The sequence below is a fragment of the Pristis pectinata genome, chromosome 12 (genome assembly GCF_009764475.1).
Source record: "Pristis pectinata isolate sPriPec2 chromosome 12, sPriPec2.1.pri, whole genome shotgun sequence".
Classification (NCBI taxonomy): Eukaryota; Metazoa; Chordata; class Chondrichthyes; order Rhinopristiformes; family Pristidae; genus Pristis; species Pristis pectinata.
In genome coordinates, this window is record NC_067416.1 from 12,023,542 (window position 1) to 12,040,955 (window position 17,414).

At 41.8% G+C, this 17,414-nt stretch overlaps 1 long non-coding RNA gene across 1 annotated transcript; it reads left to right on the forward strand.

The window, feature by feature from the left end:
* The first annotated feature begins 117 nt into the window (after window positions 1-117).
* On the forward strand, window positions 118-1,792 carry LOC127576660 (uncharacterized). Its single transcript, XR_007957263.1, has 3 exons — window positions 118-396; window positions 797-857; window positions 1,658-1,792. It is a non-coding gene; the product is annotated as an uncharacterized LOC127576660 (long non-coding RNA).
* The last annotated feature ends 15,622 nt before the right edge of the window (window positions 1,793-17,414 follow it).

The following is a 17,414-nucleotide window of genomic DNA, read 5'->3' on the forward strand; positions in this document are numbered from 1 at the left end:
AAATAGGCATACACCTCCTCCGCACCAAACTTTGCAGCCAGACGCCCGAGGAGCTTCCGACGCTCTGCAAACACCCTTTAAATCCTGCAAATTTCACACAAAGTCTCCACCGCCATTTCTCTTCTGATTCCCCCCCAAACAGCCCATTATCTCTTTAGAAATAGCAACTCAGCTGCTCGGGGTCCGCCCGCCGCCGCCGCTGATTGGAGGATCTCCGGGCTAACCTCGCCATTGCGACTCTGGTTGGCCGGCCGAGCCGTCAGTCAGCCGGCATCCACTGGCCATTCCTGAATGGCGAACGAGGGTCAACAACAGAGGTAGAAGAGGCATATTGGTCACTGTCATCTGTTCCTCTTCTTGTGGTTCCACGTTAAACGTGAAGCAAATTACATACAGGTTAGCTTAACCGGAAGGTCTTAGGCAAAACTACAAGGAGCGAGAAGACGTTTTATTTAAGAGATTACCAGAAGTTTCAGAAATCCAAGCAGTCATTTGTTTAAAAATGGATTTTTATCAGTTCCAATTATAATAACGTTTGATATAGCTGCGGAAATAGCCTGTTAAAATATGAAAAACTTTCAATAAAAAATTGCTTCAGCCTACCACATCGCCATTACCTTTGCATTAATGCTAAAACAGTGGAACTACTCAGTAGGTCAGGCAGCATCCGCGCAGAGAGAGGGAGAGAGAGAGAGAGAGAACAGTTGTGATGCAAGGACGTTGACCTGAAACATTAGCTCTGCTTCTCTCTCTGTTGATGCTGAGTATTTCCAACATTTTCTGTTTTTATTTTCAGATTTGCAGCATCTGCTGTCGTTTGGAGGCACAAGAGGCCTTTCCACTGGATTGGGTGAATGGTGAGCCTTCATTTGTTTATAGAGGGATATGGAAGAGAAATAAAGCATGCAAAACATTTTTGAGCTGAGATATTCTAAGATAATTAAAGTTAACGTGCTCTCCCAATAACATTGCTCTTCACCAGTTTAGATAATTGATAAAAGAACTGGGTTGGGTATAGAAAGATTTTTTTGAGAAGCCAAATTGCTCCAGTTTACAGAAATTGTTATAGTACACTTCCCATGATGGCGCTGGAAGTTTAACATGAATCAGATAAATATTTGAATTAATTTGTTTTGCAAGGTAATGGGGTAAGTGGGGACTAATGAAATTGCTCTGTAGTGAGGCAAGGACATGATAAGATAAGATTTCTTTATTAGTCATATGTACATTGAAACACGCAGTGAAATGCATCTTTTGCATAGACTGTTCAGGGGGCAGCCCACAAGTGTCACCACGCTTTCGGCGCCAACATAGCATGCCCACAACTTCCTAACCCGAACGTCTTTGGAATGTGGGAGGAGACCGGAGCACCCGGAGGAAACCCACGCAGACATGGGGAGAACGTGTGGCCCCATACTGTCCTCTCACATCCAAATGCGAGCATGTTTACTCGTTTTGGCAGCTACTACAAAGAACTTGGGATGATTTTTATTGGAATCCAAAAGGTCTCAGCATCCATCTTGCACCTTAAAATATATGGTCTTGTCACCCCAGATGTTGAATTAGTAGCAGTAAATAAATACCAGCAACCATACCCCTTTGCCATTGCTGAAAATTACACATGCCTGTCTGTACCCATGTGCTTAACCTTCACCAGTGTGACTTCAACTGAAGCTCAGAAAGCAAGTGGGATTTGCGAGCAATTTCAAGCCAACATCTTCTGATGGACTAACAGCAGCGAGTCGCTGGCTTTGACCTTCCAAGATACTTGTCTGGCAACTCTAAACTGGACCCACACTAACTCAAGGGAGATGCAGACTCTTGATTCGCAAATGGAAAATTTAAATAAAGTCTGCTACGCAACTTTGGTCACCCAGAATATACCATGGGATACATCATAACTCAATGCCCAATCCACAAAGGAAGAAGTTATCACAGTGATACTGCCTGCTACTTAAGGTCATAGAATTATACTGCAGAGAAACAGGCCCTTCAGCCCAACTCATCCATGCCGACCGTGGTGCCTATTTACAGTGTTCCCATTTGCCTGTATTAGGCCCATACCCCTCTATCCCTTTCCCAACCAAGTACGTGTCCAAATGCCTTTTAAATGTTATAATTGTATCTTTCTCTACCACTTCCTCTGGCAGTTCATTCCATATAACCACCACCCCCTGTGTGAAACACTTATGACACAATTGTCTGGTTGAACCACCTAATAGTAAAATTAGTTGCTGCTCTAGATTTACATCAGCCATTTGAAAGAAGAATGAACTATACCATTTTACATGTTTGAACACTCATTGTCCTTTATATACCTTTAAAAATAACTTCTAAGTATAAGAACAGAAAAGTGTAGTTCAGTGATTGTATTTGCCTGGATTCAGGTGTAATTATCCAGATTTTGTGGATATAATTATTGAGAAACTCTGGAGAGAGTTAAATCTACATTTCAGATAATTTCAATATATTTGGAGACACAAGAGACTGCAAATGCTGGAATCTGGAGCAAAAAGAAACTACTGGAGGAACTCAGCAAGTTGAGCATCATCTGTGGTGGGGCAAGGAATTGGAAATTAGTCCTGATGTAGGGTCTCAACCCAAAATGTCCACAATTCCTATCCCCCACAGATGCTGCTTGGCCCACTGAATTCCTCCCGCAATTTGTTTTTTAATACCAAAATATCTTCCTGTGTGAGAGAACTTTACATTGATTCTGTAGAATAAATGCATACTCAAAAGAAAATTAAAATTCAGGATGCAAACTAGGTTAATTTCACAACATCATACATTTTCTTTTAGTATGATTGCTTCAAATGATTACAGCTTTGTTCACTTGATAATTATATATTAACACCAGCTTTTTTTTTCTTTTTTCTATTCAATGAGATTGAATACCAGCAATATAAAATCTATAAACTACGAGGATTCATCATTTTCAATATTGTTGTGCTAGGCCGTGGGTTAAAGTGTCATCTCATCTCTGGGGCTTTGGTTCAAATCAAGCCGTTGACTGATGTCATTGAAAATATTCTCTTCTGATTGTAATGAATGCTTTTGAGCAAATTTCAACCCTATTCCTAGCGATCATAATTTTACAGGGCAAAATCTGTTTGAGTTTGTTATTAAGGTGGATAACTTACTAAAGCTGTAAGATTAGTGATTCGTGTGGAAAATGGAAATGGATGGAACTATTCTATCCTTCTTGGGGGTTTTATATTTAATTTTTAATTTGCTCATGTACTGTGGGTGATGATGGTCAGGCCAGCATGAATTGCCCATAGCTAAAAGCCATTGAGGAGGTGACAGGATTGCTACAGATCAGTTGGTGGATGTATGGCTCCAATGTTGTTAACTAGAGAATGCTAGAGCTTTGGGCCAACAGCAATGAAAGAACAGTGACGTAGCACCAGTGCGAATGTGTGGAAAGGAGAGTATTTGAAGGAGGTACTTCTCCCAATGAACTTGCTGCTCTGGTAGAGATTCTGGGATTGGGATTTGTGGCAAAGTCAAAGTCGAGTTTCAAAGTGGAGTTTATTGTCATATGCACAAGTACATGTATGCACAGGTACAATGAAAAACATACTTGCAGCAGCATCACAGGTACATAACATCACATAAGCATCATGCACAAGAAAAACATAAATTGAACATAAATTATACACGATTTTTACAAGAAAGGACACAATTAGAACAAAAAAGACAAAATTCCATTTTAGTGCAAAGTGATCAAAGTGGTCATAGTGTTGCATAAGGTTGTGCAGGTTGGTTCAAGAACCGAATGGTTGAAGGGAGGTAGCTGTTCCTGAACCTGGTGGTGTGGGACTTCAGGCTTCTGTACCTCCTGCCCAATGGTAGCTGCGAGAAGATGGCATGGCCCGGATGGTAGGGGATCTTTGATGATGGATATTGCCTTCTTGAGGCAGCACCTCCTGTAGATACCACTGATGATGGGAGGGATGTGCCTGTGATGTATTGGGAAGAGTCCACTACTCTCTGCAGCTTCCTACCTTCCTGTGCATCCGAATTGCCGTACCAGACCATGATGTAACTGGTCAGGATAGGGAAATAAACAAAAACAGTGTGTGGGAGAGGATGACAGAAGCAGCCGGTACTGAAGAGCAAGCAGGCACAGGAAGAGCGGCCACCAGCCGGCCTCGCTGAATCAGTGAGTGAGCGAGTGAGTCTGCTCAGAGCTCCCAGCCCTGCTCTGCTCGACCCAGCCTCCGACGGTTGCGGCTCAGGTACGGGTGTCGGAGGGGCGGAGGTAGGGGAAAGAAGGCACATGGAAATGCCCTGTCCCCACCCAACAGCCAGCAAATCCATCCCCATTCATCCTGCCGGTCTCCCAAACATTCGTTCATATGTATGGGGTGTCCATAAGTCAGGCGTTCGTAACCCAAGGAGGACCTGTACCTTGGGCCAAGTGTGTAACTGCAGTCTGCTGTGCGGAAACACAAGAATGAACGGTTGTTTGTACCGAGCTGCATTACCAGCCCAGTGTCTCAGATGGGTTCGCTAAAACTGCTCAGCTGTGATGTATTAAGACTATATCATTTCCTTTAAGCATCCGGATATATTTGAAAGGCCTACAGTCAGTCATTGGTGTGCATCTCACTGTGCACAACTGACATGGGGCACACCCACATTGAAAACTCCCAAAATAGTAGCCAAAGTTGATCATCCCTGGAGTTTTCATTAATAATAATTAGAAATATATCTAATGTGAATTCAGTGTGCAAATTATTGATGTTATGAACTCAAAGACATCAAACATCTGTTGAGTAAATGGAATTTTTAATTACAATGCAGTTTTTTTGTTTCATGTAACAAAGACCAAATCCTGTATTTGTCTTCAGAGTTTGTACCTTTGATTTTCACTCAATGTTTCTCCCTCATAGTCCACTTTATATTTCAATCTTCCATCTCCTAATGTTCTGAGATTGACTTCATGGGACTCACTCTAGAGTGCACTCACATTTTTATTATTGAATGTATCCCTCTACATAATACATTCAGATCCTTGTATGTGTTCGGTGTGTCTTTCAAGCAGTGATCAATGCACTTCATTATACATCAGAAGTCAGTGAATCAGGTACATACATTCTGAGTTTCAAACCTCCCAATACTTTGTAGTTTTTTTTTAATTTCCACTACAGCAACTCCCTTCAGAAGAGGTAAAAGCTATTCTACAACCGTTGCTACAGAGGTCTGTGGATTGGAAGGGTCTGAGTATATTACATGGAAGAAAAGAGAGGGCAGTGAAGCAGAGAAACAGCCTCCATTTTGTCCAAGGGGCTGAATTTAATTGTTCATAGATGTGCATGACTGCACACCTTGTAACAACCAAATCACTACTCTATCAGTGCCAGGGATAGTTCCAGATTATCAAAGTGAACTTGTTTGCTTGAACAAACACCATGCCTGCTGGAGCTATGCATTAGCATTCCAGAATCTGGATGATATAACCTCAGAAGAATCTTTTCTTATATTTATAATGTTCCTGATAAGTAATGACTTATGCCGAAGGACTGTAGAAGAGTCCTTTTTTTACCATGTACTTCAAATCCCCATTGAGTATGTTTCTTTGTCATATTCTTCACTTAAGAAATAAGGAAATGTCAGTGGAACCACCTTGAGCAATGCAATAATACATCACAGGATGCTACTGTTTAAATGTGCGTTGGGAGGAGAGAAAGATTGCAGAATATGACCCTCCAAAAAATAATTTTGCCATCCCACAGAATAAATACAGTTTTGTTCAAATTTTAATTTTTGCCCAGGAAGCCAAATTTAGTAGGCCTCAGTACCTCAGCTGAAAATCCAGCCCAAGAGACAACTATGGGGATGCAGAGGGCTTGAAAGTGCCTTTGGGAGTTGCAATCCTTTTGAAAAATTTTACTGAGGTGTTTCACCGCTGAGAATTTATAGCTGTTGCATTTTACATTCAGAACACATTTATTAAAACTATCTTTCATTTTTACTGGTAAAACTGCAGTAAACAAATAACAGCTAGTAAGTAAGGATATATAAAAAACAATAATCGCCAGTAAATAAATCAAATATATGTCATCCCATTGCATATATTGTGTGATAAACTATTGTTTGAAGAGTTTATTAAAAGGAGGCAATTAGCAGTATGGGTGCAGTTTCTCAGAGTTCACCTTTACCTGTTTGGAACAAAACTTCATCCAAATGATCTAATCTTGAGCTTGCAAAATAGAAAGTCTTAGAACGAACCCATCTTACGTTATTATTGCAGAGTGTGGTCCATTTCTCACACTCAGAACTCAGGTACCCAATCATTACGAACTCACTTGGTTGGGATTAGAAGGTTAGATGTTCGACTCCTAAAACTGATCATAAGGCCATAAGATTTAGGAGCAGAATTAGGCCATTCGACCCGTCGAGTCTGCTCCGCCATTCGATCATGGCTGTTTTTTTTCAACCCCATTCTCCCACCTTATGCCCCCTTTACCGATCAAGAACCCATCAATCTCGGCCTTAAATATACCCAATGACTTGGCCTCCACAGCCCTCTGTGGCAACGAATTCCACGGATTCACCACCCTCTGGCTGAAGAAATTCCTCCTCATCCCTTTATTCTGAGGCTGTGCCCTCGGTCCTAGATTCTCCTACTAGTGCAAACATCCTCTCTATGTCCACCCTTTCCAGGCCTTTCAGTATCCAGTAGGTTTCAATGAGATCCCCCCTCATCCTTCTGAACTCTATCAAGTACAGGCCCAACACTCCTCATACATTAAGCCTTTCATTCCCAGAATCATTCTTGTGAACCTCCTCTGGACTGTCCCCAGGGCCAGCACATCTTTCCTTAAATACGGGCCCTAAAATTGCTCACAATATTCCAAGTGGGGTCTGACCAACACCTTATAAAGCCTCAGCAGTACATCCTTGCTTTTATGTTCTGGTCCTCTCGAAATGAATGCTAACATTGCATTTGCCTTCTTTACTACTGATTTGTCCTGCAAGTTATCCTTCAGGGAATCCTGAACTAGGATCTCCCAAGCCCCATTCTATTCCTCATGCTAGAAGATATTACTAGGTAGACAGAAGAAAGGATTCAAGGATGTGCTCAAAGCCTGCTTGAAGAAATGCAATGTCCTCACTGACTTCTGGGAATCTCTGGCCCATGGCCAGAGTGGAGAAAAAGCATTCAAGATGGTATTAGAACCTTTAGGCATTACATGAGGGTCACAAAAAAGTCCTGTGTAAATGGCGGACAGAGTCCACCACCTCTAAAACTTTCCAACTGCATGTCCCGCCAGACACCTCCTGGCCCATCTGTAGAAGAATCAGTGGTTCCTGCATTAGCCTCATCAACCACCTCAGAACCCACAAACCCAGAAGTTCTCCTCAGTCCAAAGTGATTGTCTAAGAAGAAGAAGGAGTAAGACTCAATCACTGAGGCCATGTGCAATACCAGGACCTCAAATGATACAAGCGGGTCAGAAAGTCAGGCCAGATCCAGGGGCAAAGCCACATCTACCCCAGACATATCCCCTTGTTGGACAAGGCCTACACCCTTCCCATTACACAGCGCATTACACAGACAGAGAAGTTCAATATCATTTTAGCAGCCCCCTAACTGCCACATTAAGGCACCAAGTCTCACCCTATCAGAGATGTTCCCTTTGCTTCACCCATCCCATCCCCCCACCCCCCCTATACACACACACACACACACACACACATTTTCTCTGCTACCTAAAATAACTTGTTTGCTCTCTTTCCCAATTCTGATGAAGGGTCCTGAACATGAAATGTTCCTTCCCCCACAGATGCTCAGATGCTGCCTGACCTGCTGAGTATTTCAGGATTTTCTGTTTTTATCGCCCCCCCCAGTATTGCCATTTGTTAAAACTGCTGAGTTTTTGGAGTGATTCCGAAACTCAAAAGCATTCTAAGACTAGTAAAAATGAAATAAACAGTTTAAATATTTAGAAATATATTAAAAATTATAAAAAAACTATGGACACTAAAAACATTTTTAAATAATATTCAAAACATTGCACCTTAATTATATTTCTTCCTCACAAACACATTTCCATTCATCCATGTACACGTACTCTGCTGTAAATGGACAAATATCTCAGTAGGTTTGTCCTCCCGCGACTGGACTCCATGTGGAGTCCAGTGGCAGAGCTCACTCACAGAGTAGCCAGTCAGAATCAATCAGTGAGTTAGTTTCAGATATTCATGCACCAAAATCCTGGTCGTTCTTCATGGAACTGCTGGCATTTCACAGGAAGACTTGGCCCATGTTGTCACTTGTGTATAATAGATAGACTAAAATCAAATCTTCTTCCTTCTTCTCTGCCCTTAAACACCATAAAGGATGCAGAACTCTCAAACATACTTCAATTTAAGGTAATCATTTACAGTTCTTCAGGATTCATATGTGCATTTTTAAGTTAAGTTCTGAATAGCTCTTTACAGAAGAGGTGAAATTACACATCATCGTGCAAAAAATTGTAAAATATTAGCAACAATAAATTGAAGGCTGACAGAAATGCCATTGATATATCCATTGTTGTCAAGTGTTAAACCTCTACTGTGTAGGATAGGGATTGAAAGATTTTTTTTCCCTTTTATTTTGTTTTAAGAAAGTAAAGTAATTGGTCAAATAAAAAGTAAGGTCTGAAGTGCACAGGCATACCCTTTTTGCTGAACTTTCCTTATAATGTCACTTTTAGTTTAAAATAGATCTCTGATCTATGTTGAGTTAACAAGTCTCAGCTGGGGTGATGTAAGGTTACAACAGCTGCCCTTGGGTCAAAGAAGTGGAGAAACCAGGCAAGGTTTTCACACCTAATTCACCTGTGCCTCCCTTAATATCATCTACTGCATTCGGTGCTCCAAGTGTGGCCTCCTCTACATTGGTGAGACCAAACGCAGACTAGGTGACCATTTTGCAGAACACCTGTGCTCTGTCCATAAAGGCGACTTGCATCTCCCCATTGCCAGTTACTTCAACTCCCCCTCCCACACTATCACTGATATGTCAGTCCTCGGCCTCCTCCATTGCCAGGAGAATTCCAAGCGCAAACTGGAGGAACAGCACCTCATTTTCTGTCTTTTTTCTCTCTTCTTACCTTTGACCCATCCCCTGGTGGATCTGCTCTCCCCACCTCCCCTGCACCTGCCTATCACTGTCTCTTACCTGCATCTACCTATCACCACCTTGTGCCCACCCTGCCTCCCCTCTTTTGTCCACCTATCACTGCTCTGCTTTTATATTTGGCTTCCCGCTTTCCTATCTTCAGTCCTGAAGAAGGGTCCTGACCTGAAACGTTGACCGCCTGCTTTTCTCCACGGATGCTGCCTGGCCTGCTGAGTTCCTCCAGCATCATCGTGTTTTTCACACCTAATCTCTCCCCAGTAACTGCTGTGAGTGTATGTGACTGCAGGCTTGGACTGCCTAATGCTAGAGACCTGGAGAACTCAAAGGACCTGTGGACTGGTTTCTTTGTGAAAAAAAATCAGATGATATAGTAAATATAATCAATGTAAATATATTACATATGTATCAATGTAAATACAAATATAATTAATAGTAAATATAATCAAATAATCAACACTTTATCCATTCCTCCTTTTAATTTATTTTTATTCACTATGAATTTTCTGTGATGTTTAAAGTGTGCTTTAAATGCCAAGGTCAATTTTTAGTCCCACTCCGTCAATTGAGTAAAATATTGAGCTTAAAAGCTTAAAGAACATTTTAGAATCAGATTCAGATTTATTATCACTTACTTATGTGTTATGAAATTTGTTGTTTTGTGGCAGCGGTACAGCGCAAGATGGCAAATTACCATAAATTACAAAATAAATAAATAGTGCAAAATAAAAGAATAACGAGGTAGTATTCATGGACTGTTCAGAAATCTGACGGCAGAGGGGAAGAAGCTGTTCCTAAATCGCTGAGTATTCTGTACCTCCTCCCTGATGGTAGTAAAGAGAAGAGGGCATGTCCCAGATGGTGAACGTCCTTAGTGATGGATGCCACCTTGTTGACGTAACCCTCTTGAAGATGTTCTCGCTGGTGGGGAGGGTTGTGCCTGTGATGGAGCTGGCTGAGTCTACAACCCTCTGCAGCCTCTTTCAATCCTGTGCATTGGAGCCTCTGTACCAGGTGGTGATGCAACCAGTCAGAATGCTCTCCACTGTACGTCTGTAGAAATTTGCAACAGTCTTTGGTGACATACCAAATCTCCTCAAACTCCTAACAAAGTAGAGCCAATGTAAACTATGGCACTGATTCAGTGTTTGCATGTAATTATGGAATTTGAGGTGATACTTAAGTCCGCATTTCCATGTCATTCCATTAGAATGTGATGTAAAGTACACTAATTTTGGAAAAACTTCAACACACTAAGGAATGCCAGTTGAGACACACATCATAAATAGAAAGTCATTTATGTATATATCTTCTACTCTTCATATTAGATACTTTTTTATCATAATTAGTTACAGCCAAATCTATTGTGGACATGTTTATTACAACTGTTTTGCTTAAAAGCAATACTACAGCAAAGACAAAAATCGAACCAGTTACTTGGAATATACTTCATTAACACAGAGAGCAGGATGTCCACTGCTTATGGAGACACAAGAGAGACTGCAGATACTGGAAATCAGTTTGAAAAAAGAGGGGAGATAGACAGCATAAAAAGGTGGGCGGGGGGGGAAGGGAAAGGGGTGGAGAAAGAGCTGGCGGGTGATAGGTGGATCCAGGTGAGCACGTGATAGGCAGGTGAGAGAGGGAGAGAGTGGGAATAATGTAAGAAGTTGGGAGGTGGTAGGTAGAAGTGATAAAGGGCTGAAGAAGATGGGATCTGATGTGACAGAACAGCAGACCGTGGAATAAACAGAAGGAGGTGAGGAGGGGAACCGGAGGGTGAAATGTGTGGGTGACGGGCAGATGGAGAGGGCAGGGGAGGGGAAGGAGAAGGGGTCATGGGGCCCGTGGGATAAAAGAAAAAGGGGGAACAGAGGAGAGTGGTTACTGGAAGTTAGAGAAGTTGATGTTCATGCCTTCAGGTTGGAGACTTCTGAGGCAGAATATGAGGTGCTGTTCCTCTAATCTGCACCAAGCCTCAACTTGGCAGTAGAGGAGGCCGAGGACAGACGTGTTGGAGTGGGAATGGGAAGTGGAGTTAAAATGGCTGGCCACTGGGAGATCCCGGATGGTACATCAGACAGAGCGAAGGTGCTCGATGAAGCGATCCCCCAACCTGCGTTGGGCCTCACCGATGTAGAGGAGGCTCTATCAGATGCAATAAAGGACACTGATGGATTCACATGCAAAGGACTGCCTCACCTGGAAGGACTGTTTAGGGCCCTGAATGGTGGTGAGGGAGGAGGTGAAGGGGCAGGTGCAACACTAAGCACGGTTGCAAGGATAAGTGCCTGGAGGGGGATTGGTGGGGAAGGACGAGCGGACAAGGGAGTCACAGAGAGTGCGATCCCTGTGGAAAGTGGAGAGGGGAGGGAAAGATGTGCCTGGTGGTAGCATCCCGTTGGAGATGGTGGAATTTGCAGAGAATGATATGTTGGATGTGTGGGGTGGTGGTGAGGACCAGGGGAAGTCCATCCCTGTTATGTCAGGGGCAAGGGTGGGGATGGGGTGAGAGCAGACGTACAGGAAATAGAAGAGAAGCGGGTGAGGGCTGCATCAACAGCAGTGGGAGGGAAACCCCATTTTCTGAAAAAAAAGAGGACATCTCGGACGTCCTGGAGTAGAAAGCCTCATGAGTCCCGATGAAGGGTTTCAACCCAAAAGATTCCAGACGAAGGGTCTTGATCCGAAATGTCAACTGTCCATTTAAGATAAGATTAAGATATCTTTATTAGTCACATGTACATCGAAACACACAGTGAAATACATCTTTTGTGTGGAGTGTTCTGGGGGCAGCCCGCAAATGTTGCCACGCTTCCGGTGCCAACATAGCATGTCCACAACTTCCTAACCCATGCATCTTTGGAATGTGGGAGGAAACCAGAGCACCCGGAGGAAACCCACGCAGACACGGGAAGAATGTACAAACTCCTTACAGACAGTGGCCGGAATTGAACCTGGGCCACTGTTGCTGTAATAGCGTTATGCTAACCACTACACCACCGTGCCTGCATAGATGCTGCCTGACCTGCTGAGCTCCTCCAGCATTTTGTGTGTCCACTACTTATGCTTTACAAATAATTCTTAAAGGAAAGGCAGGTTGTTTATATTAGATTCTGATTTTAGCCTAACCCAGAAAGAATTTTTTTTTGTATTTTCTGTTTTTGTTTCAGATTTCCAACATCTGCATTAAAAAAATTTACTAAACCTTTCCTTCATTTTTTGAAAGCCAGTATTTATAACTCATTATTGTTTCCCTCTTAAGAGGTGGGTGGGCCCTTTAAGAGGACAGTTAAGTGTCAGCCACATTGCTGTGTATCTGAAGTCTCAAAGACCGGATAAGGATGGCAGGTTTCCTTCCCTGAAGGACATCAGTGAACCAGATGGGTTTTTTACAATCCAGTAGTTTCACGTTTGCCGTCACTGAGACTAGCTTTAAATTCCAGAGTTATTTAATTACCTGAATTTAAATTCCCTGGCTGCTGTGATGGGATTTAAACTTGTGTCTCCAGACCAATAGTTCAGACCTCTGGATGTTAGCCCAGTAACTTAACAACTTTGCAACCACACCACATTGACCTCACACTGAATCCAAATTTCTTATTTCACTCTTATTGACTTGGGGCAATGTTTATGTAATAACAGTTCCATGTGAACTTGAGGGGCCACATAAGTGCATTTTAATAGTGGAAAAAGCATCATAAATTACATGGTTTAAGGTTCCTGTCCTCAGGAATGACATGTGTTCCAACTAACGTTGAGCAATGCTACTTGAGATTTCTGGTGAACCACAGTATTTTACCACAAAACTTAAATATGCATATTTTCCGTTGCACTTAAAAGAAGAATAGTGAAGGAAAATCACATATGTCTTCCGCAATGTGACTCTGAGGATCTGCTTCAGACTCAGTCTCTACTTGACCAGAAAGTCATTACAATTGCTCAACCTGAGAGTGGCAGATTAAGAAACCCACAGCTTCACTTTAGCAGTTTAATGCATTAAGTAACACATTCCTACACGTTTAAATCCATATACTCTCTGATCTGAGTGAGTATTTTATGTAGAATAAGTCCTGAATGAGTTTGGAATCACAATTTCTTGAGGTTAATTGCTTGAGTTTCATGAAGTTAGTTTTTTTTTAAAATTCTGCTACTTTTAAAATGTGTTCTGCTTCAAATATTGATTTTCAAGCATTAAGCTGTGTATTCCAATTCAGTCTTTATTGAACCTCGGTAGCAGCTGTGTGCTTCCAAGCCTCAGGACAAAGGAGGAGATAAATCATTTTTCCCATACATTATTCCATGCAGTGATGCTTTACTGTGGATGCTGCAATGGTAGATGTTGGGTCAAGTTAGGAATAACCTTGACTGTGATTGCTGTTTTAGTGGAATAACCTGCCAGTGCCCATTGTTTCGGCTGATGTATGAAGAATAATCACACAGGTGATGGACCAGAGAATTGCTGTTACATGTGAAATTATATCCCAGCAGGAGAGAAGGTTGTGGGTGAGAGTGGTGGAGGGGATGAGGAGGCATTGGGGCAGGGAGAAGGAGTATAAATGGAGCTAGCTTTAGCTTCTGCTGCATTGGCTCTCCAGTGATCCTTGCGCAAAATGCCTGTGTAGGTATCAGATGGGCCCAGAGTACACTGGCTCTCAATGTAATGGGCTAAATGTAGCAAGTTATGTGCAGAGTGAGCTACCACCTTCAGCAGTGGAAAAGTAAGAACGTATAATTTGTGGGGAAATTAGAGAGGTATAACAAACAGAGCCAGTGACATTTAATGATTGGAAAATGAGACTCAGTACATTGTGATGTTTTCCCCGAGCTTCACTTCACTGTTGTTGAATACCGGGAGTGTTATTGAATATACACTTTACATGTGTTGAACAAAACCTAGATTTGTTAGAAATTTTATAAACATTTCTATGTTACATGCAAGATGAAATAACTGAATATCTTAATCCAAAATCTGTTTTCCTCAAAGCAGACACACACACACACTGTTGACAGTGAGTCTCTGGTTGACTGATGATTGCATTTCACTAGTATCTGGTTATGATACCACCTCAAAGCTTAGAAATTCTCTTTGGTGTAGATTTACCGTAAGTTCTTAGTTTAACCTTCTCTTTCCCTCCCCCCACCCTTTATCCTACCTGTGGACGTTCTGCATTCCTCAGAGAGTTTGGATTAATCGTATGTTAGTCTGCTGTTACAATCCTTTCTCTGTGTGTATGAATGTGGAGTTTGAAAGACCCTGTGTCTTGCAAAAGCTGGTGTAAAGTGACACACCCTGTGACACTCTATCCTTCTGCAGGAATACCTTACTGAAAGGGGGAAAATCCTACAGATGATTTGTAATGCCTGGGTGCTGATAGTTTTATTTTGGCTGTTTACACATTTTACAGAGAGGTTGGCCTGGGAATGCCAAAATCACAATCTGAAACGAGTCAGCAAGTTAAAAGGGAAACTGCCTGTCTTATGCAATATATGCAACTAAGTTTAAACTCAAGAATTCTGTAAACAGAGGTAATGATTTTTCACATGACTGGCTGATGTATGGTAGACTGTGATATATATTGCACATGGTACTGCTGTCAGTGTATTTTCATTCACTTGACAAAGAGACTGCAAGTTCCCAGATCTTTTCAATCCATTGGTTAAAGACTAGAGAGAAATATATGTAAGCTCTTCTCTAATCAATGGAGTTTGTACTAACATTATGTTTCATCCATAGGGACAATACTGCATTGAGACACTAACTGAGCACTAATGTTTGAATGGGAGACTTACGTTCCTTCCCTTGCACTAACAATGATGAACAAGCAACACAGGGTGCAGTGTATGCAGTTCCCAGATCAGTTTAATCCCAAAAAAGGCAACAAGTAAAATGGACATTTGATCCCTGACTCTGTATGTGCAAATTGTTCAACCATTGAAGTGTTCTGTGTTCTGAGTGATAAGGATACCAAAGGACACATGGGATTTCAAGGGCCATTCTCTGCCTTAGGTTAAACCCTAATATCCTCTTCTGTTGTGGGCAGAGTGTTCATGCACTTGTGTTACTATGAGTAATTTTCTTGTAAGATCCACAAAGGTGCAGTTAGTTGTGCTGTTGCTTCACAGTTCTAGCGATCTGAGTTAAATCCTGACTCCTTGTGTTGTCTATATGGAGTTTGCATCTTCTCCCTGTGACTGTATAAGTTTCCCATGTGTGCTCCGGTTTCCTCCCACATTCCAAAGACCTGTGGGTTGGTAGGTTAATTGGTCACTGGAAATTGACCCCAGTGTGATGGTGAATTGTAGAATATGGAAGGGATGACAGGAATGCAAAGAGAATAAAAATGAGATTAGTGTAGGATTAATGTAAATGGTGCTTAATAGTCAACATGGACTTGGTGGGCTGAAGTGCCTGTTTCTGTGCTGTATGACTCTATAGCTCTATCCAGTCTAAGCATAGGACTCCCTATGATAACTTACCAGTAGAAATAATTTGAATTGTGACAAGAACATGTCACAGTTTTTAAAAATAAGCCTCTGAGGATGAAATCAAACTCCCAATTATTTGTTAAGAGATTTCAATTGACTAGGAAAAAGTAATCTGCAGCAGTTGCAGCAAAATGCCTAGGTAGATGGATTGAAGTGAAAGCTTGAGTTCCTGCGAATGTAAATAGGATACACTGATAGGATAGGGTAGTGAAAGACAGATCCTGAGATGTCCAAAGTCCTATGACCTGAAGGTGATAAAAGATGCCTGCCCAAAAAGTTCCTCTTCTTCTTTGGCACCACTACCTTGCCCTGCTACACAGCTTTCAATCCTTTACCTACCATGTAACAGGTAACAAACCTGTATTTGTCAGCAGGGCAGTTCTCTTGGTGCCAAAGCCAGAATGGAAGCAAACTGGGACTGCAGATATTCTTGGGTTTTAAGTGCAAGGTATCCAAGGAAGAAACTTTTATCTTCACCACCTGGCAGAAGCGCACTGTGGTCAAATCGCTCTAAAGCCATCTTTGGCAAGGCTTTCCAGTGGCGCATATGTCTCCTGAATTAGGCAAGAGCCAGTTAATCTACACAAAGCAGCATCCGATAATATACAAATCTGATACAAGCCCAGGTTCTTTAAGGAGGTGAAGACCGTGAAGGTCTCCAGCTTCTGATAGCTTGCAGATCCTCATTATTAGAGCTCAGAGTTGGAGGGAAACTGTTTCCTGTTGAAAACCACTTCAGCAAGAAAAATGCAGGAGGGGGTGGAGGGAGAAAACTGGGAAAGTGTGATTCTCACGATTGTACTACACTTAATACACATTTTCATATTGAACATCAATATTTAAAAGGATATAATTTATGAAACTGAAGGACATTCAAAAAATGATCAGACAAAAAAATGAGTTATCCTGGTGAATCTCAACAGGAGATGTCAACTCCTGAATTTTGGAGCAGAGTACAAAAAAAAGATCATTTTTTTGTACTCTGCTTCAAAATTCAGGAGTTGACATCTCCTGTTGAGATTCATCGGGATAACTCCTGGGATAAGAGGATTGTCTTGTCAAGAGAGGCTAAACAGGTTGGGTTTTTATAAGAATGAAGGATGATCTTATTGAAGCATAAAAGATGCAAAGGGGGGCTTGACAAGGTAGATGTTGAGATGTTTTCACGAGTGGGAGAGTCTCGAATGGGAGAACATAGTTTCAAGAAAAAGGGGCAGTCATTTAAAACAGAGGTACATAGGAATTTTTTTCTCGCAGAGGGTAGTGCATCTCTAGAATTCTCTACCCTTTGCTAGTTGTGGAGGCTAGATCATTGGAAATGTTTAAAAGTAGATGCATTTTTGAAATATCGGGCGATTGAGTGCTATGGGGATCTGGCACAGAGAAGGAGTTGAGGCCAGGGGTAGATCAGCCACAGTCATTGGCTGGTGGGGTTGGCTTGAGGGCACCAACTGGTGCTCCTGTTTTCTGGTGTTCTTGTGTTCATTCAGCCCATCAAACCTCCCCAGAGCAACCTCATCAGCACCATTCCCCTTCCTCTTGAATCTTATCAGGGCTCAAACAATACTTCAATTTCTTTCATGACCTGTGCACCAAATTATAAACACATTTTATAAAAAATTGAACTTACAACTAAGAGGATTTACCTGTTTTACAAACCACAGAGAAATCAAATTATTATTTTCAATCTAATTAAATGTAGACTAATAACAGTGTAAATACACTTTAAGTACTCTGGAATGGACAACAAGCATATTGTTAACCTGTCCAACGAAGGACCTTAATA